The sequence below is a fragment of the Triturus cristatus genome, chromosome 2_2 (genome assembly GCF_964204655.1).
Source record: "Triturus cristatus chromosome 2_2, aTriCri1.1, whole genome shotgun sequence".
NCBI classification, from domain to species: domain Eukaryota; kingdom Metazoa; phylum Chordata; class Amphibia; order Caudata; family Salamandridae; genus Triturus; species Triturus cristatus.
This window is the reverse complement of record NC_140582.1, coordinates 704,024,921-704,052,701: the sequence shown is the minus strand read 5'-3', so window position 1 is coordinate 704,052,701 and position 27,781 is coordinate 704,024,921. Positions and strand designations below refer to the sequence as shown.

Sequence of the window (27,781 nt, the reverse complement as noted above, 5' to 3'; positions counted from 1 at the left end):
AAGACATTTGTTTGCACTTATTTGTGGTCCGTGCTCCAGTCCTTGTTCAGGATTCGCAAGTGGTGGTTTGATATATATATATATATATATATATATATATATATATATATATATATATATATATATATATATATATATAAGTCCAAAAGGTGCTGGCTTACGTGTCACACCTGACCGAAAGGGCGTGCCGGTTACCAGTGCCTGCTTACTGGTTTAAACATAAAGTCCAACACTCATTCACTCCTTGGAATGAGCCCGACACATGCAGGGATTAAAACAATTTGGATTTAATTCAGCGAATCACTTACAGCGTGTAGGGATCAGAGTTCAAGAAACGCTGTGGCAGATGCGTTTCAGCCGTAAGGCTTTCCTCAGTGCCTGGTTTCCAACAGTTTGTTACAACTGTGGCAGGTTTAAATCTCCTGGTGTTACTGAAGCCACTCCCACAAGCTGGATGTTTCAGCTCCTCCTCTGCATACTGTGATACACCTCGCGCTGGGCTTGGACCCGCTGCATGCTGGTCGATGAAGTTCGGCGTGGTGACCACTTCAGTAAGTGGTTACAACCAGACTCCCAGTGGTGTCCCTCGTTGGCATCCGGACCTCATTCACCAAACTGCGGATCCAAGTAAAATGAAAGGTTTCAGGCTGAGACCAATTGTATCCCCCGCAGTAAACACTGCAGCCTCTCTCCCCGTGCAGTCAATATAAACACCGTGGTAGTGTAACCGGTTGGGGGGGTGACACGTATTCAATACAAAGTCCAAAAGGTGCTGGCTTACGTGTCACACCTGACCGAAAGGGCGTGCCGGTTACCAGTGCCTGCTTACTGGTTTAAACATAAAGTCCAACACTCATTCACTCCTTGGAATGAGCCCGACACATGCAGGGATTAAAACAATTTGGATTTTATTCAGCGAATCACTTACAGCGTGTAGGGATCAGAGTTCAAGAAACGCTGTGGCAGACGCGTTTCAGCCGTAAGGCTTTCCTCAGTGCCTGGTTTCAAACAGTTTGTTACAACTGTGGCAGGTTTAAATCTCCTGGTGTTACTGAAGCCACTCCCACAAGCTGGATGTTTCAGCTCCTCCTCTGCATACTGTGATACACCTCGCGCTGGGCTTGGACCCGCTGCATGCTGGTCGATGAAGTTCGGCGTGGTGACCACTTCAGTAAGTGGTTACAACCAGACTCCCAGTGGTGTCCCTCGTTGGCATCCGGACTTCATTCACCAAACTGCGGATCCAAGTAAAATGAAAGGTTTCAGGCTGAGACCAATTGTATTCCTGAATCCTAAACATACCTAGCCCACCTATTAAAGACTTCGGAATGAATGAATTGCAAAAAAAAATTATATTTGCTTCTACTAAGACTTTGAAATGAATGAATTGCAAAAAAAATTATATTTGCTTCTACTAAGTTGCAATCTCATTCCCTATCATCTCTCAGTCTCCAACTCAAACCCCCTTTGATGGGCCAATTACTAAGTCTGCATTTTTATTCTTCTTAATGCATAGAAGGACGCATGCGTATTGCATACACCATTGGTTGGTTGCTATTCAATTCACTCACTATACGAACAAACTACAAAAGGTTCCACTAGGACTGAAGTCATGTGAGAGAAATTACCAAATAATACTAACTACTACCACTATCTTAGTGACAGGAGACAGGACAGCCTGACAGGACAAAGGAAAGGACTGGAGTCTTTCCTATATGCATTACCTCACTTAAATGATGTAACCTCTCTTACAGAACCAGTTCAAGAGAGCGCAAAGCTGCAAACAAGTATGATTAGTTATTAGCGCTGAGCATGAGCACCTGTCTGGAAGTAACAATAACATAAAAACAAGATTTTTAATCATAAGTTACCTGCATCTAAGCAGCATGCAGCATGTTAGCTATTTGTGAAAAAATAATATTCGTAATAACACAGAACAGAAGAACAAAATAATAATATAATTAGCTACTCTCCAAACCCCAGGACCTCAACACCTAGCAGGTCCAGCTGGTTCTGCTCCCGGTCCAGGATGTTGGATCACCGGTGCGTCAATTGGTTAACGGTGCGCCGGACTCCAGAGCGGCGAAACACTGCCGGGTGCACCCTCTCCTACCACCGGTGACATTCCCGGAGCCCGTACCAAGGCCTGCCGCCTGTGGCCAGGGTTAAGGGGAGGTGGCGCTGAACAAAAAAAACAGTGCGACCACCTCCGCCTCAGTGAATAAGACCCATGGCTGCACTCCTTGATTAATAAAAAAGACCCCAAAAAAGTTTTTAGAAACAAAGGATTGAAAAGATATAGGGAGGATAGAAAAACAGGCCCGGAACCATAGCAAAAAGTGAAAAAACAAGATGGCCGCGCCCATTAGCGACTGCGTGGTGAAGTTCACACAATATTTCCCCCTGAGCACGCAAAAAGCGTCCCGAACATGCAATATGCGTTCCCAAACAGGAAAAACGCATCACGAACGGGCAGAACAAGAAACTCCGCATGCTTGCGAATCTCCGCGTAGCTCGCGGTGTTTTTTTGCGACTTTGCGGAATTCCATCCAGGGCTAGTTCTGATCTCTTCCAGAGATTCTGAAGCAAAGATGAATTCTGGAGATTTATCCTTTGTTTCAGCTGAGTACAGAAGACTCAGTGCAGAGATCGTGGTTTAAGATATAAATCGTATCTTTAGACATCTACTATGAAAGAGCAGAAATCAGAAACCGCAGATTAGAAGGCATCATCCAGCAGAATGACAAGTCTAAGTGGTGCTATCCAGTGTCTCCTTTTCTTTCTCTTCTACTACCAACCAACATATTCCTATTGGGTATTGTTGGCTATGGAAACACAAAAGCGTGGAAAGGTATATCATGATTTTGGGCTTCAGAATTCAGGTTAATGCATTCTGACATCTGCCTAGTAAACTCTAGCTGGGCATTCCTCATTAGTTATTCCTTAGGTGTGGACTCATTATTGGGTATTCATAATTTATGATTTTGTGATGACGTATCGTTACAGATCATTGAAAGTCAGTCTAGTTCCTGATATCTCAGTCAAATCAGACATTAATAGGGATAGTAAAAATTCTAGCCTAGATTGTTTTCATTTTGTAGAGGCATGGGACAAAATCAAATATATTTCATTAATATTCCATCTTGAAAGTGACCACAGTCCCCTAATAATACATTTTTTTCTCTTTCATTAGATATGCAATCAACTTTACCTCACTTGAGATCTGTTAGGGAATAAGTGTGCAGTAACAAACTTGAAGAAAATGGAATGATCTGTGGGGGTGGCAGGGTGAAAGTATCCACTGGCATTGAATAAAACCAAACGTACATGACAAGGAGGTGTTGATAAAGGGGAAACCAAAAGATAAAGTGGAATCACTGTTGGGGGTTCTGGACCAGGAACTCAAAACCTTTCTAGCCGTGCTAAACCACCATTGGGCAAATTTGATGAAGGTTGGAAATAGTCCAATAAATACCTATTTGAGACCACGAGGCACTAATATCAATCTACATGCACAGCCTTAGCACCGAAAAGGCAGGAATATAAGGAACTAGTCAGCAGTAAAAGAAGCTGCACAAAGAGTGAGGCTGGGAACTATTGTGAATTCAATTGTAGATAAAAACATTGAGTACTTATGGTGTTTAATGAAAGTAAGGAAACAACAGAAGTGAATTTAATATCTGCACAAAGAGTTAGTGGGATCATTTCTATAAATTATACTTTGTTTGTAGTTTAAAATATGATATATATTTGGGTGGTTAGACAGAGTGATAAAATATTACAGTATCTATATTTCTATTTGATATCTGGGATGAACTCTTGCAGCAGAAGTAAAGGAAAAGGGGCAGATTGCAACCTGCTACCTGCAAATATTTGGTAGCTTGGTATGCTCCACTGACACTGTTATTTTGTATAATAGAAAAAGATAGTATTCCTGAGTCTTGGTCCAAAGCTTCGACAGTACAGAGGGAGTTAGATATAGCCTTCTAAATATTTTTATTTGAGAATCTATTGTGTAACTGCCTTAATACATTTTTCCATGTAAATTTCTGTGTGAATGATGGCCCAGCAGGAATTAAGCAATAAGGATGACCGAGCAGTAGCTAGTTTAACCCTGGTTATTATGAAATATGTTATAATCTGCCTGGGGAGGTTGTCTGTAACATTTGCAGACCAAGAAGGGTTTGATAATATTGATAGGGCAACCCTGAAAGCAGACTTGCCTAAGGTAAATATTCAATTATTCAATTATTCTTACTGAAGCTTATTTTCCTGCACTATACAGGAAACTCGGATAAATTAAACTTGACAAAGAAAGCATATAAAAGGGATTCAGCAGGAATGTCCTATATCAATGTTTCTGTTACAATATTTTTGTAGCATTATATTTTAAACACACGATTTGGTAACTTCTGTTTAACTTCTGTTACTAGGGATGCTCCTTACCTGATTGGGAAACCTACAGTAAGACTCTTAATATTGTCGTACTTACTGAGAATGTGCTAAAGGAATTTCTACATCTTTAGAAGTGTATTATAAGCAAAGGGAAATTAGAATAAATGAAAAGAAATGTAAAATGCTTCCGGTTCAGAGTTGGCAGAGTTGGCGTTCGCGGGGTTTGTGGCATCAGGCCTGCAAAGCCTTGTGTCGTGTTGTTGCTGTATTTGCTGCTGCCATCAATTCTCAGCCCGTCCGCGGAGGTGGCCCGGTGCAATGAGATGGAGACCGGGTGCGGCCTGCAGGGGTCAGGGTGAAGACCTGTGCGGCTGTGCGGGTGCGGCCTGCGGGGGTCAGTGTGAAGACCTGTGCGGCAGTGCGGCTGCTGCTTCACTGTTTCACTGTCCAGCTTTCTTCCTTTAACCTTCAGGTCCACCCTTCCGTGGAGGTGGCCTGGTGTGGTGAAGACCATGTGCGGCTTGCTGCTCGGGTGAGGCACTTGAGCCAGAGACAGCGGAGTTGACAGCAGCAGAAGAGGCTGGTGAGGTGAGGGGTTAGCCTCACCCATGTTCAGTATGTTGCCATCAGGGTTTTCTGTGGGCATGTGAACCTGCACCTTCCCTCCCTCGTGGTGGCCTGGAAGGGGAGAGAAGATTATGGGCCTGACCAAGAGCAAAATAAAGCGGTCAAATAGTGAAGTATCAGGCCATGAGGAGTAAGAAGGAGGGGCTAGGGGGGTTTAAAAGTAAGGAGCTTCCCTTATGCCCCTAGCTCTCAGCTCTCAATTGGAAAACATCCTTTACCACGAAGGCATTTCCACGCGTTACGTTTACAACAGTACACTTACCACGTAAACGTCTATACAACGCGTATTCCTTCCACGAACGTCTTTACCACGCAAGCTGGAACGTCTTCTTCCTCGTCCCATTTAGTCCTTTTTAGTGTCGTCGAAGACGCGAGTTAAAGGCAAAAATTAGGAAAAAAGGGGGCTTGGGGGTCTCCCCCCAAAAATAAAAAATAAAAAATGAGAAAAGAAAGGGGGGTGGGGGGGTCCCCCCCCCCCAAAAAACAAACAAAAAAAAATAACGTGGGGAAGTAGAGGAAATCGACGTCCTTTTATGTGAAAGGAAATGACGCTTCAAATTTAAGACGTATAATGTCAGTCACGAAAGAAGAACGAAGAGACGACGTGAAGAGGTAAGGGAAAAACAAATTTAAAATATATATATATAAATTGAGGGTAACGGGCAGGGGTAATTATAAAAAGTATTGAGGGAAGGGGGATCACGTAAGGGTACAGGGGAGGGGTCTAACCTTTACCAAGAGTATTCCATTACCATGTGTGGTAAAGGAATATTCGTGGTAAAGAATATGCGAGGAAATATCATTCTGTTGTAACGCATGCGTGGTAAAGGCATGCCTTACAACGGAATTCGTTGTAACGACATACATTCCTCTCAATTATGAATGTTCCCGCTCTTGCAAGGAGGTAGGGGTTTGTTTCTGTAAAACACCAATCCAAGGCCTCCTTACAGGACCTTGAGCCCTTAACCCTGAATATTGGGCATGGCAGCTGATGGCGTTCATTGGCCAATTTGGGGCAATAGCATAATAGGTGGAGTCAAGATTCTTTGTGATAATTGCATAGCCGGCAGAACACTGCCACATCCTTTCATGCCCATGTTGGGTTAAAATCCGAAATCCTAAGGCCTGTAAGTCACAAAAACAGGATGTTCCTTCGAGCTTGGTCTGAGAGTGCTTTTCGCAGGTAGTGTTGTGCTTTCCCTTGGATGTAAGACATGTCCAGTGCCATCATGATGAGGCTTGATCCTTTTCAAATGAGATGGACGAACCTGCAGCTTCACTGCATTTGACCAGGCAGAGTGTGAGATCTCCTGTAGAGACATTCTATCCGCTTCCATGTTCAAGGTCCCTATTGCTTGACCCAGCTTGTTGTGCCAGGGGGAATCCGCTTTCAGGAAGATTGTTTTCAAGTAGAATTTGAGAGTGTTGTTAGGGGCCTTAAGGACCCTGTTGAAAAACTTTATTACGTCCCCCTGTGACACCAATTCTGGTCTGCTAAGACCTAGTTCCAACCGTAGCCTTGTGTTCCTTGCTTGTCTGGGCACCTACAATACTGTCTTGTATGCTTTAGACTGGGCTGCTGTTATGATTTTATCTCGGGCTCCAGGGAAGGCCAGGTGGCCATAATTGATTGCTGGAATGAATTCTGCTATAAGGACTGTCAGCATTGGTTCTGCTGTTGGGTTTGACAAGTGCTCACTTAAGCACCTGAATGAGAGAATAATTCTGTTGATTTTTGAGTTTAGCTCTTTTATGTGTTTCGCTGCTGTGGCCCTCTCTGTTAGCCAGACCAAAAGGTAATTGTAGGCTGCTGTTGTCCTTATTCGATGATCGCCCAGTAGCCATGTCATTTGCTTTTTACGAGGATCTTTACTAAATACAATTATCTCTGTCTTGTTCTCATTAATCAACAAGCTATTTTCCTCATTGTACACTGCTAGGTTATTTAAGACTCTCTGAAGAGCCACCCTGGTGTGTTCCATTACCACTGTGTCTTTAGCATATTGGAGGGTTGCAAGGCTCACCTTACCCAGTCTCGGTGGCACTAAACTTTCTTCTTTCAGTGCATACCCCAGGTCTGGGGTGTACAAGTTGAGTAATAGAGGGGCCAGGACGCAGCCCTGTTTGAATCCGTTAATGTCACAGTTGTAAGGCTTAATTTAACCTGGACCCGTGTCCCCTCGCAGAGGGCTATGATTGCTTTTAGTAATGTCGCAGGGATCTCCCAAGATGTCAGCTCACCCCAAAGTCTTCCTCGGTTGACTCTGCCAAAGGCCGTGGAGTAATCTATGAAGCAACAAAACAGGGGCAGGTTCTTCTCCTTGACTGCCTGTTCGGATAAATAGGCAGGTGCCATGATGTTGTCCATTGTAGAGCTGTTTGCCCTAAAGCCTGTCTGATGGAAAGGGAGGATTCTGTTGTTGTCTGCCCATTCCTCCAAGTCCATCAGTAGTAATCGAGCATAGGCCTTGGTATCTATATAGAGCAGGGCAATTAGCCTGTAGTTGGCAGGGTTAAAGTGATCCCCTCTCTTGTGTATGGGAAATAAGATTGAGCCTTTCCAAGACTGTGTTATTGTTACTGTGCCGTAAGAATAATTATAGAGTGGTGTGAGAATTGGTGCAAAAAATACCAGAGCACACTTGAATACCTGAGCAGGAATGCTATTTGGCCCTGGAGCCTGTTTCTTATTGCCCTGATGATTCTTGATGTCTCCCCTTACGTGAAGCGGGCACTTTGACTGGTCACTGGGACTACTTCCAGCATGCTCTTAGGCTGAGGTACCGTGGCTTGGCCTGCTACCTTAATGATCTTGGTGGTAATGGGTCCAGCCACTTGCGGAACACTCGTATACAGTCCTTTCACATACAGTTCCCACACGTTGCCTGCGATGCTGTTCCCTTTTGGGTGTGCCTCTGGAGTCCAGCTGGTTAATGTATCTCCAAAGTTTGACTGCGTTTTTTTTCCTTTATTAAGGAGAACACTTTGAGCCATTTCTCTTCCGTTAGCTTTCTCTTTAACTTCCATATTTTCTTCCTGTATGCTGTTCTTATAGCCATTTCTCTTTGGTTAGCTTTCTCTTGAACTCCCATATTTTCTTCCTGTATGCTGTTCTCATAGCCGTTATGGGTGCCACCTTTGACGTTGAACCACCTTTCTTTTTTTTCCTTGTTTGCCTTCCTGAGGGCATGTTTGCATTGTATCAGACACTTCGCAGTCTGTAAAACAGGGGGCAATGGTTCTGTGCAGCGTCTCCTTTTTATTTGAGGGGCATTGCCCAGGGTCTTCAGTAGGTCTGCCATCAGGGTTTCCCAAAAGCCTATAATGATTGTTATAGAGCCTGTCTCGAGGTCTTCTTTCCTTGATGCAATGTACTCTGACAATCTAGGGATGAATCACAGAACTAATCTGAGAAAAAATCCTAAACTTACTACTTATGGTATTCACAGAAGGCATTTAGTAGTGATAAAGTTTGTATTGTTTCTTAAGTTATCATTTTGTCTTAAGTTAGTATTTTGTCTTAAGTTAGGATTTTGTCTTAAGTTAGGATTTTGTCTTAAATTAGGATTTGTCTTAAATTACTATTTTGTCTTAATTTAGAATTTTGTGTTAAGTTAGGATTTTGTCTTAAGTTTTGGTGTTAAAACAAAATCCTAACTTAAGTCAAAATCCTAATTTAAAACAAAATCCTAATTTAAGTCAAAATCCTAATTTAAGACAAAATCCTAATTTAAGACAAAATCCTAATTTAAGACAAAATCCTAACAAGGCAAACTACTAACTTTACTACTACTTAAATGCCTTCTGTGAATACCAAAAGTAGTAACTAACTTTACTACTACTAAATGCCTTCTGTGAATACCAAAAGTAGTAAGTTTGGGATTTTGTCTCAGATTAGTTCTGTGAATCGGCCCCTCTGCCTCCGAGGTGGAAAGTCCATTTTAATCTTTTGAGAGTTTCAAATTGCTCTTTTCCCGTGGTTCCGCCAATTGTTTCCTGGATGTCCTCTGGTTGTGAGGCCAGGTGAAAGCAGGCACACATTGGCCTTTGAAGCTTGAAGTGTTTGAGAAGGGAGATTAAAGGCCCCAACTTATTCCCAGTTCTAAGTGCCTCCACAGTGTAGTCCAGACCTCTCGTGTTAAAATCTCCGGCAATGATTACATCGTAATGTTCAAATTCAATTAATACTTTTTCCACACTCCAGAGTGCTGGTTAAGGTTTCCATGTGATATTGCGTTTGACACTTTGGGGTCAATTCCGATCTCGTTCCGGAGGGCTCCGAATCGCATTCGGGTTTGTCGAATCGGACCCGGAACCCTTGTTTCCGACCAAATCGTACACACTTACCAATGACCGGTTACGATCCCTGGAAACCATTAGGGCTGTTTGAATCAGTTCCAAAAGGAATTTGGACACGTCGTGTCTATTGGTCTCGAATTCTACAGAGCTAATGACTCCCTTTCTGAGCGAGAAAGTATGATGACCAATTCGGACAGCTGTACCGATTTGGTTTCTCCAGAATGAAATGGCTGCCCAAATCTGTCTTTGGGGGCCCATAGCAGGCCCCCCTTCACGTGGAGCCTTCCGAATCGGGCCTGTGGGGGTACCCAAGAGACCCCCTTCCCAACCATGCACAGTGTGGCAGGAACCATGGGAGTACCTACCACAAGGTGCAAGGTTTGCCCCAGCCACCTCTTCCTTCAATGGGAGCCAGTGTTCTCGTTCGGAACACAGGGTCCCAATGAAGTCAATGGGAGTCTGACTGAATCGTATCTGGAAGCATCCGGATGCACCCAAATCACTTGGTCGGACTCCCCTGATCCGAGTCGTCCGGAAAGCATTCTGGTACTGATTCGGTTGGAATGCTTTCCAAACAACTTCGGAATTGACCACTTAGTTGGATTAATGTAGCAATTTATTAACAGCAAGTGAAGGGACTGATGGCTCAAACCAAGTCCCTCAATTATCATGGCTTGGAGGTCTGGAATTTTTACTCTTAATACTATTGTTTTAAGTTTACGAGCGTGGCTTAAGAAAACCGACAGGCCTCCTGACGGGCATCCAGAGATGTTCTTTTTTGTTGCTGCTATATGGTGTTCGTAGTAGCTGCTAAATGGGGTTGTTGACATTGCCCAGGTTTCCTGGAAGCACAATATGTCCCCCTTTGCAAGGTAGTCCTGCGTTGCCTTGTCCCTAAGAGTTTTGCTTAGCCCTGCGAGGTTCCATGAGATGAGGGTTAGTTTCCGTTGTTGATCACTAGTTGATATTCTTATTCTTTCTATACTAACATGATTTTAGCTTTGGTTAGGGATGCCTTTGCCTGGAAACCTATAGTTAAGGCCTGCTCGAGCGGACTCGTCTGCACTCTGCGCTGTTTATCTCTCCTGTTCTGTTGATGGATGTTACTTTCAGGATTGATGTGGCCCCCCTACTGTCATAGTGGGGGACAAGAACGTGGGGGTATTTCGTCGGACTTGAGGCTTGAATGTCAATGCCCCAACTTGCTAGTTGTTGAGCTTCACCAAGGACCACCTGTTGGATTCGCTGTTGACTGAATACCACTAAGGGGAATCTCTGTGGGTATCACTGGCTAACCTTCTAAATTTTATCCACTCTAGTTTTTCCAATATAACCTGTGTCAGTGTGGTGACATGCCTGAATAGCCGTAGAAGGTTGGGACTATTCAGGATGTCTTAAGAGCCTTTGACTGTGTACCTAGGAGTGAGCACCACCTCGTAGATTGCGGTATTTTTGTTAGACGTAGTCGTGTTTGGTGGGCATCTGTCCTCCCCCTGGGTGAGGCTGTAAGGGCCCTGAGTTGAGGAGGCATTAGGAGCTCCTTCCTGTGGTCTGCCTACTGCCCCTTTTGACGTTCCAGCCAAGCTATCTTTTATCCACAGCTTGCTCTGAGGGAGTGTAGTTTGCACCTCCTTACCATTTGAGGACTCGGACCTGAGAGGATCTGGAGCCCTCATTTGTGTGCAGGCCTCCTCCTTTGCTGGGGTGGGCCCTGATAGCTGTTCCTGACCTGGGTCCAGTTTTGACCCTGTTGGTTGGAGGCCCTCCTGATGCCTGCTCTGTCACAAGCGGGCCTCAGCTTCCTGGGCATTTTCTTCCCTTGTCGCCTGGGTCTTGTTTTGCTGTTTGAAACTGCCTTCGCAAGAGGTCCGCCTACTCCTGAGCCACGCCGTTACGGGAGCACGTCACTCGTGGACCTCTTAGTTACAGGAATGATGCAGTAAGTCTCGTGATAAACAAAAAAAGGCAAGGCAAAACAGAAAGCAAAAGCTTTTAAGGATAAAAGAGAAAGGGATCATTAAAAATAAAAAGTACGCAATGAGCCCTGTGAATACGCAGTAAAGAAAGCCATGAGGTTAGGCAGTCTGCGTGGGAAGATGCACCAACTACAAACAAAGCAATGGAAACAAAGATTGGGCCAAAATGGAGCTGAGACATTATGTAGTTGTCCAAGAACCCCAACAGGATATGGTTAACCTCACAGCAACATCTCCAACCACCCCCTCAAATGCCTCTGAGGGACGATTCCCAAAATGCCATAATTGTCAGCCAACCATCGTAGATCACTTCAAATCTTTTGGGAAAATTAGGGAAAGCAAAAACGACCATGGAGTGCAAACAAAAATAGACAAAGCAAAAAAAGCGACAGACTTAAGCGATATAAAACCTGATGCAATAATGACCAACTGCATAATTTTCACAGGAAAAAAAGAAGCGGGAAATGAGCTTACAATAGTTGGTAGAAGCCCAAGCAAATCACCTAAAGCCCATAATGTAACCTCTACTCTGGAGATGGGCTCTAGCCCACTGGTTATAAAAGCATAAGTACAACAGTGATTCAACCAAGAAGGGTAACTAGTGGGCTAGTGAATGAGACAATAATTGCCACCAATGCCTCCAAAGAGTCTGTGCAAAAGTTAGTGACCGATCCCAATGTAGATATAATTTACAGAGTTGAAAAGGATCTCATCTTAACATGGTCATTAATCTACCATCTAGCATTGATTCAACTATAAGTGTTGAGCTATTATTGACATCCCTTATACTACCACCTAAGTTAGTCTTGTCAAATTTTTAAAAAGCAGAGGAGGGACAATTCATGAAACCTGAAGCTTTTTCAAGCCCTCATGATCTTAAGAGCAGAACTGAAATACATCCATTGAGCCCAATTTCAGGAGTTATTAACCCTGACCTGAAACCGACTCTGATCCAGGAGGTAATCAATGTTGAGAGTGCACCCCACTATTATTGGACAAAGTAAGGCAGAGCAGGCCGACTCTATGTACAATGCCCTTAACTCAGCTGACCTGGCATTACTAGCTAAAAATGATGACATTTTTTATTGCAGTAGCAAAAAACCCAACAGAGCCCCAAACAGGAATATGGGGTAGTCTGCTCAACATCATGGATATTATAACAATTCTATTAAATAAACTTTATTCGGTCGTTAGACCGTAAAAGTGCAAAATGCATATATACAACCCAGTAAGAAATTAAATAAGTTAAAACCTTCAATACATATGAAAAACACAAGCAAATTGTCTTTAAGAACACAATCCTTCACTTAAGTCTAAAACTGTACAATGATTGCTTTAAAAAAGCTCCTATCTAATCAATTCAGGTTGTGTGAAACGTAAGTGCACAAAGTATTTAAGGCTATAGCACTAAAATAATGTATATGGAACCATTACAATAATGCTTCCACTGGCACGAGAGCGCATAAGAATCAAAGTATAAATCATTGCTCAGATAGCGGCACTATATAATGGTTAGACTAAATTCCCCTACCAGCAGAACCTAATGGGGATGTACTGTGTTATGGGCCTGACAAAATGAGCCTCTAGGCCTTTATTCTAATTCCCCACATGTGGCCCAGGAACTACGCTGTTGCTCACACAAATATTGGCATTGTGTCTGATTTTAGGATGCGCAAAGCTGACCCAAAGTCAATGGTTCCAATCTGTTTACAGATAGGGGTTAGCAATCCTTTCCGAGGTCTGGAATATGCAGGAGAGCCAGAAAGAGCCTGGCCAATTGATTCGATCGAAGCAGAGCAACAAGGGCAGCCATTGGTCTCGGCAGTGTTACCTGACCAAGAATTTGTGAATAAATTTTGTAGGGGCAGGGAGCCGTGCCTGAATTGTATGTAAAGCTTTCTGTCTGCCGGCACCTGAATAATATCAAGGTATCCTTCCTCGGTAAATGTTAGTTTGAAGTCCATAAATTCCTCGGTTAGTCTACCCCTTCTACCAGCCCTGATTTCATTCTGCGCTACCCCTTTGCAGTACAAATACTATAACTAATGCTCTTAACTATCATTCAGAAACATTGAATTTTCAGGCAGATTTACTGAATACGCTTGCCCTCTATGTAGCCGGGATTGACTCCAAGTTACTTAATTTATCAAACTTAGTAGTAAGGGCACAGTCTGATGGAGGTACCCAAATGCTCACCTGAACCTGTGCCCACATGATAGCTAAAATCTCAGATTTACCAAGTATAGTTGGTTCTCTGGTAGCGGAAGTCAAGACAATGGCGGGGCAGAATAAGAAGGAGCAAGCTGGTATAATAGATCGTAGTCACTGTCAGTGCCACAATATTAAAGTACCGATAGTACAAACACCTAGTCATGCCATAAAAAAATTAGGTATGAATGGGATAGGAAATGAGAAAGTAAACAACAACAATGGACCTCAAAAATATAAAGATCAGCAACATATGAAAACAGGATCTACCAAGGAAAATGATAGAAGGAAAAATCATATAGTAAGGAAGAAAGTATATCATATGGCTTACAAGACTCCCTGGACCTCTCTAAACATAATGAAATCATACAATTATCACCAGCACAAGCTGATGAAGAAAACCAAGGGGCTCATTACGATGGCGGAACGATTGCCACCGCAGGGCTGGCATTGGCGATCGTTTCGCCATCACAATGAGATTTACCCACCTCCATATTAGGATGGTGGTGGGTATCGCCGCAGACGCAAAGTCCGTCTGCCGCTTTTCCACCGGTGGCAATCGTAATGATTGCCTGGCGAGCAGAGCTGGGCCACTAATATGGTGACGGTGCCTTGCAGGCACCGTCTGCCATATTAGGATGTGGGAAATGAAAGGCCTTTCCATGGCGGCGATGCCACCATTGAAAGGCTGTCTGGGATTGGGTCTAGGGGCCCGTTGTGGGCCCCCATTGTGTCTGTGGGAGGTGGGAGGCACTTAGGGGGTACCATAGCCCCACTACATTTCACTGCACCAAGTGGCAGGCACTGTGTGGTGCCTACTATGTGGTGCAGTGCAATGCTAGACATATGATTTTAACAGCACGGCGGGTGCTGCTGTCAGCAGTACACGCCACAATGTTAAATTGCAGAATGCGACCGGCATGGTGGCGGTCGCATCCTAATTCGTGGTGCGGTACCGCCACATGTCTGGCGGCCGGTCCAAACACAACTGAGATGGCCGGTGGACTCAGGTCCACCCGCCATCCTAATGAGCCCCTAAGTTACTAACAATACAGCCTTATCTTCTACTCCAGTATCAGTAGGGCTTAACAAAAGAGCAAAGAAAAGACAAAGAAAAGCGCACAAGTGAATAAAGAAAAAAAAGAAAAAAACAGAAACAAGTTCACCACATAAACCAAAATAAAACTATCCAATCTTTAAATCATCTGAAATAGGTCCACCCGCTATCCTAATGAGCCCCTAAGTTACTATCAATACAGCCTTATCTTCTACTCTAGTATTAGTAGGGCTTAACAAAAGAGCAAGGAAAAGACAAAGAAAGGCGCACAAGAGTATAAAAAAAAAAGAAAAAAACAGAAACAAGTTCACCACATGAACCAAAATAAAACTATCCGATCTTTAAATCATCTGAAATACCTTGTGTGAAGCAAAAGCAGGGGACAATAGGCTGACCACAAGTTTAAGTTGAACAGCCGTGCCACTTTCTTCTAAAGATGCCACCAATAAGTCAATTTTAACTAATTCCAGCAAAGCCCCAAAGTGCCATATTCCAGGCCAAGGCCACAGACAAGGGCCTCTACCAGGAAGCAGAGATTTACAGATATCAGTGCCAGATAAGGATAGGGGAAAGCGAAGTAGCATATCAGTTTTACAACAAATCAAATCAGCAAATATAAAGCAAACCTCACCCTTATCATCTGCAAAAACGTCAGCACAAACACAAAAGAAATCTTAGAAACAGATTGTGTTTTGAGTGCAACTGCTTTAGCAGAGCACTTTCCAAGGTGCATGAAGTTGCAAGGCTCAGCTTCATTACTTTCTAATCATTGACACACAAAAAATGCAATAACAATTGGGGATAACTGTTCAGCTTCTGCAAAACTACTATGTATTCCACTGCACATCTCAAGTGCCCATCCAATATTTTAAATCGTTGTAATATACTTAAGCTACTAACTTCAATTTCAAAGTTTAAATAATCTAACATCTGATGCTTTAGAATCAGACAATTCTGACAAGATCCAGGTAATCCTATACAAGAAGTAACTTGTACCACTTAGCATAGTGAAGAGACCATCAATAAAATCCCAGAAAATGGACCACAATTTTGAGAAATGGGGATTCGAAATAAGGAAATGCAATGATAATCAATATCCAACTCTATTATTTGAAAAGCCAGTGACAAAGAGATGTGTCCAGATAAACCCCACGACAAAAGGAACATGCAGAGAGTGTACTAATGTTTTAGAAAATGAACAAATGGCCAACTATTTAGTCCTGCTTTATTTTCCAGCATCAAATACACAAGCTGAAATTCAGGCTCACGAATGTGCGAAGAAATACAGAAAAATCTGTTTTGTAGCGATGACTGGGCCTGGCTTCCGACAATACTAAAGAGAAATCTGAAAGGAATGACTTTTGGTTGAATAGCTTGACAACTGCAAAAAAATCCATCAATATTTGTTCATGGAATATCTATGGCCTGACAAGCCTATTAGAAGATCATGACACGTAACTTTTATGCAGAACTTTAAAGTCCCTATGTTTCAAGAAACTTGGAAAATGTGTTAGGAGGCCATAATTGGGTATCAGGAGTGTGCTAACTTTTCTTCCCGTTCATCTGCCTATGGTCGATCAAAAGGTGGGTTTTCTACTTATGTCTTGTTGGACCTAGATACCAAGCATTCCGAAATTAAGTTCCAACTAATAGATTTTGAAAAGCCGATTATATTTCTAAATTGTATATTTCAATACAAAGAGATCAGACAAGATAACTGAGCATACTGTCCTATGGGAAATGATTAAAACCTTTACTTTTCAACATCCTGCTAATAGTTTAATCATTTTTGGGAATTTTAATATGCATCTGTTTTCCAAGAATCATGCTGATAAACTTAGTATAGCTTTAACTCAGATGAGTTGTTCCCAGCTACAAATATATGAGCTCATGCTGCTACAGGAGGTCATTCGGCATAATATCATGAACATTAAAAAATTCATACCAACACTCTACTACTGATTACACCATTATCTCATGGGAACTGGATACAGGCTTCATTGGGTATCAAGTGGTCCCTAGAGTGGAAAGCGGCCATAAACCCCAAGTAATGACATTATCATTAACAGTTGACTATCTACCAAAGTCAAGTACCCTTGAATCTGGGCCAATCACTTATAATCTGAAAAGGCTAGCCCCCGGCGGAGTGGCAGGCCGGGGGGGACCACTGACCAAGGCACCCGGACCCTCAGCTGGCAGCAGGACGGGCTGTGGCTCCCGCACCACAGGGCCTGCTGTAGCCCAGTCCCCGGGCACGGCCTGCACTTCTGAACACAGCCAAGCCGGGGGAGCCTCCCTGGACCGGAGCTCAAACCCTGCGCCCGATCCCTACATCTAAACCCAGCCAGGCTGGGGGAGTCCCCCGGTCCCGATGGACCCTGTCCCGAGCACCCAGACCCTTGTTTGGCTGCAGGACTGGGGCTCTCACACCTCAGGGCCCGCATGTGCCTAAGGCCTGGACCCTTCTTCTGAACTCAGCCAGGCTGGGGGAGCCTCCCCGGGCCCGGTGGACCCCTGTCACAGGGAGCCGGAACGTCGGCTGCCTGCCTGACTGGGGCTCCCGCACCCCAGGGCCCATCGTATCCCAGGACCGGTCCCTGCTTCTGAACGCAGCCCGGCCAGGGAGAGCCTCCCCAGGCCCGATGAACCCCCGGAACAGTGATGGGCCACAGGGCATGGACTCCCACACCCCAGGGCCCACCAGCGCCTATGGCCTGGGACCCGGTGACCCCACCCAAGCAGGGGGAGCCTCCCTGGGCCAGTTGGACAAACTCCAGGGCCCCCTGGAACCAAGGCCTGGGTTGCCAGACCTGGGCCTGCTGGCTCTCTGACCCTGTCCAGCCCCGGACCCTGCCCTGCCCCGTCATCTCCACTCTAAGGCTCTGAAACCCACACCTGAGTCCATGCTCGGGTTTTTCTGACCACGCAGCCAAAGTCGCCATATAGGCACGATCGACCAGAGTCTGGTCTGGACCGTCCCTGGGTCACCCTGCCCATGGCAGCAAAGCCCATTTTCCCCTGCCTGCGTGGAGCCCGGAACCCTGCAGAGCTCTGACCAAAGGGCACCACTATGAACTCCCTCACAGCTGGAGAAGAGGGCTGATTTCCAGGTCTGCTGCTTCCCCTTTGCTGGGCCCCACTTGCCCTTATGAGAAGGGGTGGCCCTGCACCGGGCCTGATGACCGCACCTCCTGGGTGGTAAGGGACACCATCAGTCACTGCTGTTCCAGTTGGGCCCAGGCATCGTCTGCTCAGGGCTTCTCCAAGCTCTCCTGGGCTCCTACTCCAGCTCAGCAGCCTGTGGGCTGGGCCTTCACACAGAGCTGGTCTCCCGCCGCTCCTTACCCCGGAGCCAGCCGGGAGCTAGGGAGTCCTCCCCAGTCTGCAGCCACCCTGCCCTGTCTAGTGACTGTCACCCGCCATATCCTGGCCTCAGGGTGCTGACTCATGTAGGTGTCTTTCACCTTCCCAGAGCCAGGGGTCAGCAACCAAGGAGGGTTAAGCCCAGGCCATGTTCTCTCCCCGTGGACCCCCAGGGGAGCCCATTTTCCTCAACTATTCAGCACCCACAAAGTAGGAGCTTACAGAACCCTGAGGACGGACAAAAGTTGGAGTTAACCTGGCCAGCCGATAGGCCAGCAATCTGGTCACCTAGCCCGCTGGGCCATCTGGTTGTGCAGCCAGGCAACCAGATGGCCCTGGATGATCCAGCGACCAGATGGGCCAGGATGACTTGACCCAGTCACACGGCAGTCCGACGATGGTGAGTGTAGCCAGGTGCTCCAAGGCCACTGCTCAGAAGGCTCCTTTCCCGTGGCCGGTCGCCTCCCTGCGATTTGTGCTGGAGCAGTGAAAGAGTCCAGTCCTACACCCAGGCCCAGGACATCTGGTCACACTGCTGACCCTCAAGGGATGGTGGCTGCCATACCTGCACCATGGTGGCACAGGGTGGGAGGCCCCCATGCCAGCTGGCACATGATGAAGGCGGCCCCCCACAAGCCCGTGTTCCCCCCTCTGCGTCCCTCCCGCCAGCATGGTGGCAGAGGGGCTCACCCCAGGATGTGGTGTAGGAGGGTCCTAGGACCCCCACAGACAGAGATAAAAGCTTGGCTCAGAGGATGACTTTCAATAGATCGCAGCGAGGTAACTGCACTGCTACTTACAAAACCCTGACCCAGAATCAGGTTGTCTATGAATGATTTAGCACCAGTTGCTCCACGAACATGGAGTGCACTGAGGGCGATGGAGGAGGCCCCCTTCCGTCCTTGCTCCAGTCCCCTAGCGAGCGCCTCTACGTACTGGCCCCAAAAGAGGCCGGCTCTCCCAGGGCCACTGAGGCTCCACTGCACTGTGATATCATTACGGTTTAGGGGGGATTCTGACTTAGAGATGTTCAGTCATAATACCACAGATGGTAGCTCTGGCCACTTGGCTCCTCAGCTAAGCACATACACCAAATGTCTGAACCTGTGGTTCCTCTCATCCTGAGCAGGATTACTATTGCAATAACACATCATCAAGAGGGTAATACTGACCTGTCTCATGACGGTCTGAACCAAGCCCATGTTCCCTATTAGTGGGTGAATAATCAATCATTCAATCAAGTAACTTGTAAAGCGCACTACATACCCGGGCGGGTTTCAAGGCGCTGGGGAGGGGGGAGGGAGGCTGTTACTGTTTGAAGAGCCAGGTCTTGAGTTGTCTCCTGAAGGTCAGCAGGTTTTCGGTTTGGTGTAGGTGGAGGGGGAAGGTGTTCCAGGTCTTGGTGGCACGGTGGGAGAAGGATCTGCCTCCGGAAGTAGCTCTCCAGATGCGTGGGACCATGGCCAGGGCGTGGTCAGCGGAGCGGAGTTTTCTGTTGGGTACGTAGAAGGAGAGTCGGCTGTTGAGATAGGCTGGGCCGGTGTTGTGGAGTGCCTTGTGTGCGTGGATCAGGTGCTTGGTGAATTTTTCTTCACAATGATAGGACCAGCCGACTACTGAAGAATCAAAAAGCGATGTCGCTATGAACACTTGGCCGCCACAAGCCAGTGATCCCTGTGGTAACTTTTCTGACACCTCCTTCTTGAAACACAAAAATTCACAAGGACCGTGAGGCCCGCTTGCACGGTCTGTATTCTTACTGAAAAGAGCTCGCCTTAGGACACATGCGGTATCGTTTGACAGATGTACCACCCCAGTCAATCTCCCCACCTGCCACAGTCCCATGTGCCTCACTGGGTAAGTGAAAAAACAATAAGATTAGTTGTATTTCACCAGTGGCCCGAGGGCCTCCCACTTATCCTACACCTCTCATGTCTCTCCACACTGCCTGATCATCAGGACCTTCTTTCACCACGTGGTGGCTTATTCTGGGTTATTATGCTGCCCATCAGAGTCGAACCAGTTTTGCTTCCAAGAATACAACATTCATCTTTGCATTACCTACATGTAGCAAATGTACGATTTCTTCCCCTAGTGATGGTTCCTCTAGTATACAAAACATTTGCTCTCAACATCAGTGCAACTATGTGTTGCTTTTATTTCATTTTGTTATGCTTGCTGATCCAGAAATTTGAGGTTGGATTATTTGCTAAGTATTATATACCATCACCTTGGACAGGGAGATTTGCCTATTTCTCAAATTCTTCTTTTCTCAAATCATATGCTGCTAACAAATTCAAATCATAACTCAGAAACCTACTGACTAAAATGTTGAGGGTGTGTGTTTCGATGATGTTATACATTTTTTCATTGACTACATCTCCTACATACATGAATGAATGAGCTATTTACAGATCTGGAGCTTCCCTGAGATAAAATAAACTATTGACTTTGTTTAGACAAATTGTTGTACATAGTTTTGGTACACCGAGGCCCCCAAGGGATCTTTTTGAATATCAAAGACCATCACTTGTGTTTGCAGGTAGGTGTAGGAAATGTTTAACATGTAGGAAAGTAGGATCTGCTTCTTATGGTTACCCCCACTTTTTGCTTGATGCTTCACTGTTTTTGACTAGTCTTACTGGGATCCAGCCTATCTGCTTTCTCCCTTAAATTGTCATGTATGTACTTTGGTACACTCCAGATTGGACACTATGGTACCCTTATCCGTTCCTAGTATATGGTACCCATGTACCCAGGGCATAGGTACCCCAGAGGCCTCCCATGGGCTGAAGCATGTCTTATGCCACCCATGAGAAGTCCAGGTCTGCTACTGCAGACTGTGTAAGATGGTGCTTGCACCACTTACTTTAGATATAGGTTCACAATATCTATAGGTCACTACACTTAAAACTTATAAGTCACCCCTATAGAAGGGCCTTAACTATTCTGAAGGCAGGGTGCTGGGTTTTTAGTGAGAGGGTGTCCCTGCATGAGCAGAGCTGCAGCCTTAGGAGACCATTCTCCCGGGTTGTCTGTGACTCAGCCAGACATATAGGTAGAGGTGCATTATAACTTTGCGGTAAATGCAATCTCGAAAACAGCTACATAGAAAAATATCGTGTTTGGTATCAAACACCTTGGAATCATACCTTCACACCGGTAACTGGTGTGGGATGTATGATTCCACACTTCAGAAGCGAGCTTCGTGGGGTCACTGGTCTATCCGGTGCCAGCCTTCTCGACCCAGTCAGCATAAAATGGTTGCTGCCGACCAGAGACACACTTCTGCCCTCCTGCTGCTGAGCCAAGCTCAAACAGGGGAGGCAGTACAATAGCCATCCTGTCACAGAAAGGTGTGACCACCCCTAGACAGGATTTAGTGTATTGGGGCTGGGTGGGTGCACTCTGAGAGTGCTTAACAGTCTGCACCCAGGACACATTTGGTGTCCCTGTGCATAGTCCAGCTCAAACCAGTTCTGGGAGCCATTGGCTCCTGCTCGAGCCCAAAACCGGACAAAGAACATGGGTGTAACCACCCCTCTGTCCTGACTCTCCCCTAGGAGGGTCCCCCAAATCTGTCCAACCCTCTCCTGTGGGTACATAAGGGCTTACCTGTCTGTAAGACTTTAGATTTTATGTGGACAAGATTCTACAAGAAGAAACCCCTGACCTTCGACCATCTGGACACTCTGGACTTTGCTGGACTTCAACAAGGCCTGATTTCATCTCCCTCTCCATCCAAAGCTTTGTCTATGCCCTTGCTCCATACAGGCTCCGTGCAGAACCTGTGGTGCACTAAGGACAAATGAAGAATCTCCCTTGGAGTGAAGGAGTCACTCCCCTGCCCTAGCAGGCACCTTAACTCAACTGACATGTCTGCTGATCCTGAGCTCCTGCAGACTCCAAAGATTTAAAAAACACAGGAGGTAGGTTTTTGAAGGTCCTCTAGGTTGATCTGCCCTCTCAGCAAGTTTGAGGCCAGTATCCCTTGTGGGAACTGTATAACCTGAACCCATGAGCACCGTGTCCATTTGCAGTTGCATATGCTTGTTGGCAATTCCTGAGCTTGTGCATTGGACTCCGTATAGTCCTGACACTGAGCAATATTTGCACCAAAGACCTCTGACCTCCTCGCACCGAGTGCTCCGTGGGTTGGTACTTTGCAATGTTGCCCGAGGTCCCCTCGTGACTCCTGGTCCTTCGGCCTGTGGGTCCCTCTGAAGGTCATCTTGATTTCTGTTGGGCTTACCTGGTTGCTCCAGACGTGCCCTGACTCCCCATTGCTTGGTGAGTCCCCTGGACTTTTCTGGTCCACACCATAACATGTTTGACCTTCCTCATGGGTTGTATTTGCCAAGGCTTGTTGGTGCTCCAGCCAGACACCGACCCCTCAGCACTCAACATCATTTGTGGGACAGCTCACCTCTGGCTCCTGTTTGTCCTCGACATCTCCTGGTCCTTGTGGCTGCAGAGTGCAGAGTCAAGCATCCCTTCTTCGCACCTGGAGCACCCAACATCGGTGGGCATTCATCTACCGAGCCCCTATTCACTCTGAAGTGAACCAGACTCTGTCTGCTCTGCTTTCAGGTTTCTTCCATCCCAAATCCAGGCTTGGATTCCACGAGACCCTTTTCACCTTCAAGGCAGCAGTACTTCTTTGCAGCTCTCCATTGAGAATGACGGTAGTTTCCGACACCACTTCAGACCTATTCACCCAGCTCCTCTGGGATGGGTAACTTGGGTATGTCGGTATCCATGGGTGGGGTGGCTCTTCAAACTCTTAAGTTCCAAAGGATTTGCTCGAAGTCCTCTCAGAAGGGTCCTTAAACTTTAAAAGTGTAACCTCGACTGCCCCATAGAATTGTATGGAGCCCGCAGTCGTGTTCCCACACTGCGCCCGGCCTCCGTGGGGTCCCTGTTTACTCACCTTGGGTGATTCCTTGGGGTACTAGCGATTCTACGTGCTCCAGACCTTGTCTTGATCTCAGTCATGACAGTTATACCACTATATCAGTATATGGTTTGGTCTCCCACTGAAGCCCACTTTGTATTGTGCTACTTACAACTGTTCTATTGATCTCGTATTGTGTACTTTGTGTTCTATGCTCGTGTAGAGGATAGTAGAGAGTGTTATATTAATAAATACATATTTTTTATATAACTACTGTGTGGGTCTCCTTTCATTTAATCAATATAGGAGGTGATATTCTGGTAAAACAAGCTGCTTTACATTCCTTCAAGATTAAGCCTGAAGGCTGCTCTCCACAGCTACCACTAGGATAGCTTTCTAAAGGTTATCTTTGACCTCATACATCATAAGGGTCGTTTGGACTGGTGCACGGTGCCCACTTTAATTAGTGGACAGCATATACCAGGCCAACTTCTCACATGGCATACTTTTTATTGTTTGATCCAGAATGTTTAGAGTTTTAGCTTAAGTTCCTGTCATTAGTTTAGGGATCAAGTACTGACACAACATTTCTATTTTCTGTGTGGCTTAAGTGGTAGAATATCAAGTTTTTGAGCCCAATTAACAAGTACCCCATTAATTTTGTTGTTACTTGTATGGCCGGTGTGTGGATCAAATTTTAATCTGAGGTATCTCTCCCTTTCTCCCGGATGAATGTTTTCAGTATTTTGTATTTCAGATTGCCATGGTTTACAGTTGTTAATCAGGATTTTCTATTTATGGTGACTTATGTAAACTCCATGTGTTTTTTCACGTTAGGTTTTAATCCTGTTGTTTTATTGAATTTGTCAAAGATATTCAGATTTGTACCAATTCCTTCCCAGGTGTTGCTGAGTACTGCGATGTCATTGGCAAAACCCAGAGCGGTGATATGCTCAATGAGACCATCAGATCTTAATGTGAAGCCCTTGCTGTCTTTCTGAAGATCACAGAGGAGCCATGGCATTGTTAAATAACAGTGGGGATAAAGAATCCCCTTGTTTAATCCCAGATTTCATTGTTATTTCAGGAGATGGTTCTTTGTTCTTTCCCTTGTTGAGTCAGTGTATAAATCTTTTATTATGTCTCTGATGTATGATGGAACTCTGTGCCTTGCAAGACTCTGTAAAATGTGACCATGGCTGACAGAGTCAAAGGCCTTTGAGATATCTATGAACACCACTGCTAATGAGTTTCTGTTCTTTTGTGCCCCTTTTATGATATTTTGTAGAAGAGTCAGATTTTCGAGACAACCTCTCACCTTCATGAAGCCTTTTTGTCTCGCATTCACTTCAACCAAAAATGTGAGTCTTTTAGTTAGTATTTTTGAGAATAACTTCATGAATGCAGTACCGATGGTAATTGGTTGCCAATTACTGATTAATTTAAGTTCGCTAATCGGTCAATATCAATATTGACCGGTTCTTTTAATACTTTTGAGCAATAGGTTTTGAGATAGAAGTCTTAATGCTTGTTAGAGACATGTTTACTTATTTCTTTAGAAGTCCCAAATATGTCTCCACACAAGTCACATCTATACTTTTAGTTTGGGTATTTCCACTATGTGACTTTCTTTGTGTAATCAATTTTCTTTGTAATCAATTCTTTGCTGACCTCGTACACATCAGGTACATTTTCAAAGTTGGTTGTAACAATGTAATTCTAGGCTGAGCAGGCCACAAATTTGATGGTTTTGCTGAGCACTACTTTTGTGTCTTCACCTGCTGTAGAGGGTGAACTGGGTGCTATATCACGACCTAAATCATTTTTGTTTGTTGCATCATTTGAAGCGGGTGTTGGGTTGTTAAAGTCTGTAAGGAGGTTAATAATTTCTGGAAAAGACAGCACCTTCTTTCGCCATCTTAACGGGGTTTTCAATCATCAGAAACTACTACATCTGGAACTGTGTTAGTTTGCTTTGCCATTTCTCACCATCATGCTTGCCACCATGATAGAACCATGTTTGGCCTGTTGCTATAGACTTCTCTATGCAGAGTTTAGCCCTACAGAGGCAGTTACCGCGGGACTACTGGGATGTAAAGACCACTACAACTAAGAATAGGTTAAGAGAGTCATAGTTACTCCCGCCGTTTACCCGAGCTTCATTCTATTTCTGCACTATGACATTCAACTGGGGAGATCTACAGGAAGGGCCTGGCTCAAGCTCAGAGGTGCCGCCGCTCTGGGGGGCAGCTCCTTGTCCATCCCCGGCACGTGCCCAGCCCCGTTTCGTGCCCCAGCCCGACTTACCCAGCCCTTTGAGCCAATCTTTATCCCGAACTTACAGATCTGACTTGCCGACAGCCCTTACCTACTTTGTTCCAACATGCCAGAGGTTGTTCACCTTGGAGACCAGCTGTGGGTATAGGTACGGCCTGGCATGAGATTTACACTATCTACCTTGGATTTTCAAGGACCAGAGAGAGCTCACCGCCAGAACCATGATGATTTCCAAGGCTCAGGCCCCTGTCTCGGGGTGAACACATTCCAGGGCGCCCTGTCCTTCACAAAGAAAAGAGAACTCTCTCCAGTGCTCCCGCTGGCTTCTCCGAGATTGTTTATGTTACCACACTGGATGCCATGAGGACACCCATCTCCCTTTCGATTGGCCATGGGCAATGGAGGCCATCGCCTGTCCCTTCCAAACGGCGCTCGCCCATCTCTTAGGACCGACTGGCCCATATTCAACTGCTGTTCACATGGAACCCTTCTCCACTTCGGCCTTCAAAATTCCTGTTTGAATATTTGCTACTATCGTCAAGATCTGCAGCTGCGGCGGCTCCACCCAGGCCGTCGCCCCGGGCTCCAACGCCCACCACAGCGCCCCTCCTACTCATCGCAGCTTAGCCCCCCCGGGTGTGGGCCCAACGCTCCAGCACCATCCATTTTCAGGGCTATTTGATTCAGCAGGTGACTTGTTACACACTCCTTAGCAGATTCTGACTTCCATGGCCATCGTCCTGCCGTCTATATCAACCAACACCTTTTCTGGGTTCTGATGAGCGTCAGCATAGGGCGCCTTGACCTGGCGTTTGGTTCATCCTGCAGTGCCAGTTCTGCTTACTAAAAGTGGCCCAGTAGGCACTTGCATTCCATGCCTGGCTCCACACCAATGAGGCGGGATTCTTACCCATTTAAATTTTAAGAAAAGGTTGAGATAATTTTGTCCCCAAGACCTCTCATCATTCGCTTTATCAGATAAAACTGGGGTCTCTGAGCGTCAGCTATCCTAAAGGAAACTTCAGAGGGAACTATCTACTAGATGGTTCGACTAATCATTTGCCCATACACCCAGGTCGGACGACCGATTTGCACGTCAGGAACACTATGGGCCTCCACCAGAATTTCCTCTGGCTTCACCCTGCCAAGACATAATTTACTATCTTTTGGGTCCTATAACGCACGGTCATGCTCCACCTCCTGATGGAGCGGGCGAGACGGGCCGGTGGTGTGCCCGCTGCTGGCTGCGTAGTGGGATTCCACCTCAGCCAGCGTGTGCCAGCCTTCACCTTCATTGAGCCATGGGGTTTCGCTCAGCCCTCCGACTCGTGCACGTGTTAGACTCCTTGGTCCATGTTTCAAGACGGGTCGGGTGGATAATAGACATTGCCACAGACCCCTGGTGCTCAGCGTGGGCCTCCCTGCCCAGTTGCAGTACACTAATGGGGCGCACTGTGCACAGTCCGCCCCAGTCGACAGCTGTGCTGTGAGCAGGGGGCCCCTTTCCCACCCTGGCGCGCCCCAAGGGGAGGCCAGGAGTGGGTGCCGTGGCAGGGCGCGGAGGCGGTTAAATCTCCTTCAGCCCAGTGAACACGGCAAAGCTGCTGCCAGGGGGGCTGTAACACCCTCTGCCGGAGTGGAGGACCACCTGCCACCCGAAGCCTTCCCAGCTGACCCGGAGCTGGTTGCGGTGCACCGCTGCGGAGGAAATGTACCATGTGGGGGCCAGGTGGGCCCAGGCGCAGGTCCCGTGGAGGGGATCCAGCCTCCCAGGCCACACCCTTGCTGCCATGTTGAATCCTCTGGGAGGTCTTCACGGACCCCACCCGTTCCCCCCTCAACAGTTTCACGCCCTCTTGAACTCTCTCTTCAAAGTTCTTTTCAACTTTCCCTTACAGTACTTGTTGGCTATCGGTCTCGCACCCACATGTACCCTTATATGGAGTTTACCAACCTCTTTGGGCTGCATTCCCAATTACCCTGACTCTGAGAAGACCCGATCCCTTCGTGCACGGGGAGCCAACCGGCCTAACACCGTCGGCGGTGTGAGCCTCAATCAGAAGGACTTGGGCCCCCTGAGTGACGCCACGGAGTCGGTCTTCTGTTTGCCACATTTCCCATGCCCGCTGCTTGGCGTGGATTCGGCACTGAGCTCTTACCTGTTCACTCGTCATTACTAGGTGTTAGTGTCTTTTCTTCTGCTTAGTAAAATGCTTAAATTCTCAAAATTGTGCTTACCAAAAAGCTTGAGAAGAATATATAAAAATTAGATATAGAAGGTAAAAAGAACACACCATGAAGAAATATGGACAAAATTGCACTTCGAAAAACTAGATATAGCGTGCGCAACAACCTTGTTCGAAAAGTTATGCCATTTTGAAAAAGTTATTGGGTGCTCCTGGGGTGACGTATCGGTCCATGTACATCGTGCTGAACAATGAAAAGGTAGCACATTCAAATTTGAGTGTGTCCCCCTGGGCACACCAGAGAAAACGCAAGGCGTTTGGTTAGTTCATAAATCCGGCAATTTTAATCATTGCTTGTTGAAAATTCAATAAAGTTTTTTTGAATTTGAATTCAAAATAATCACAAGGTAAACGTATTCATATCATCAATGTTTGTTCAATGTCCAATGCATTTCGGGTTTCGTAGAACCCTTCATCAGGGACAAACCTGAGAACACAA

General features: G+C 46.0%; 1 pseudogene; it reads right to left on the bottom strand.

Moving 5' to 3' along the window:
• Positions 1-18,660: 18,660 nt before the first annotated feature.
• Positions 18,661-27,344, bottom strand: LOC146862660 (28S ribosomal RNA; annotated as a pseudogene).
• Positions 27,345-27,781: the final 437 nt, after the last annotated feature.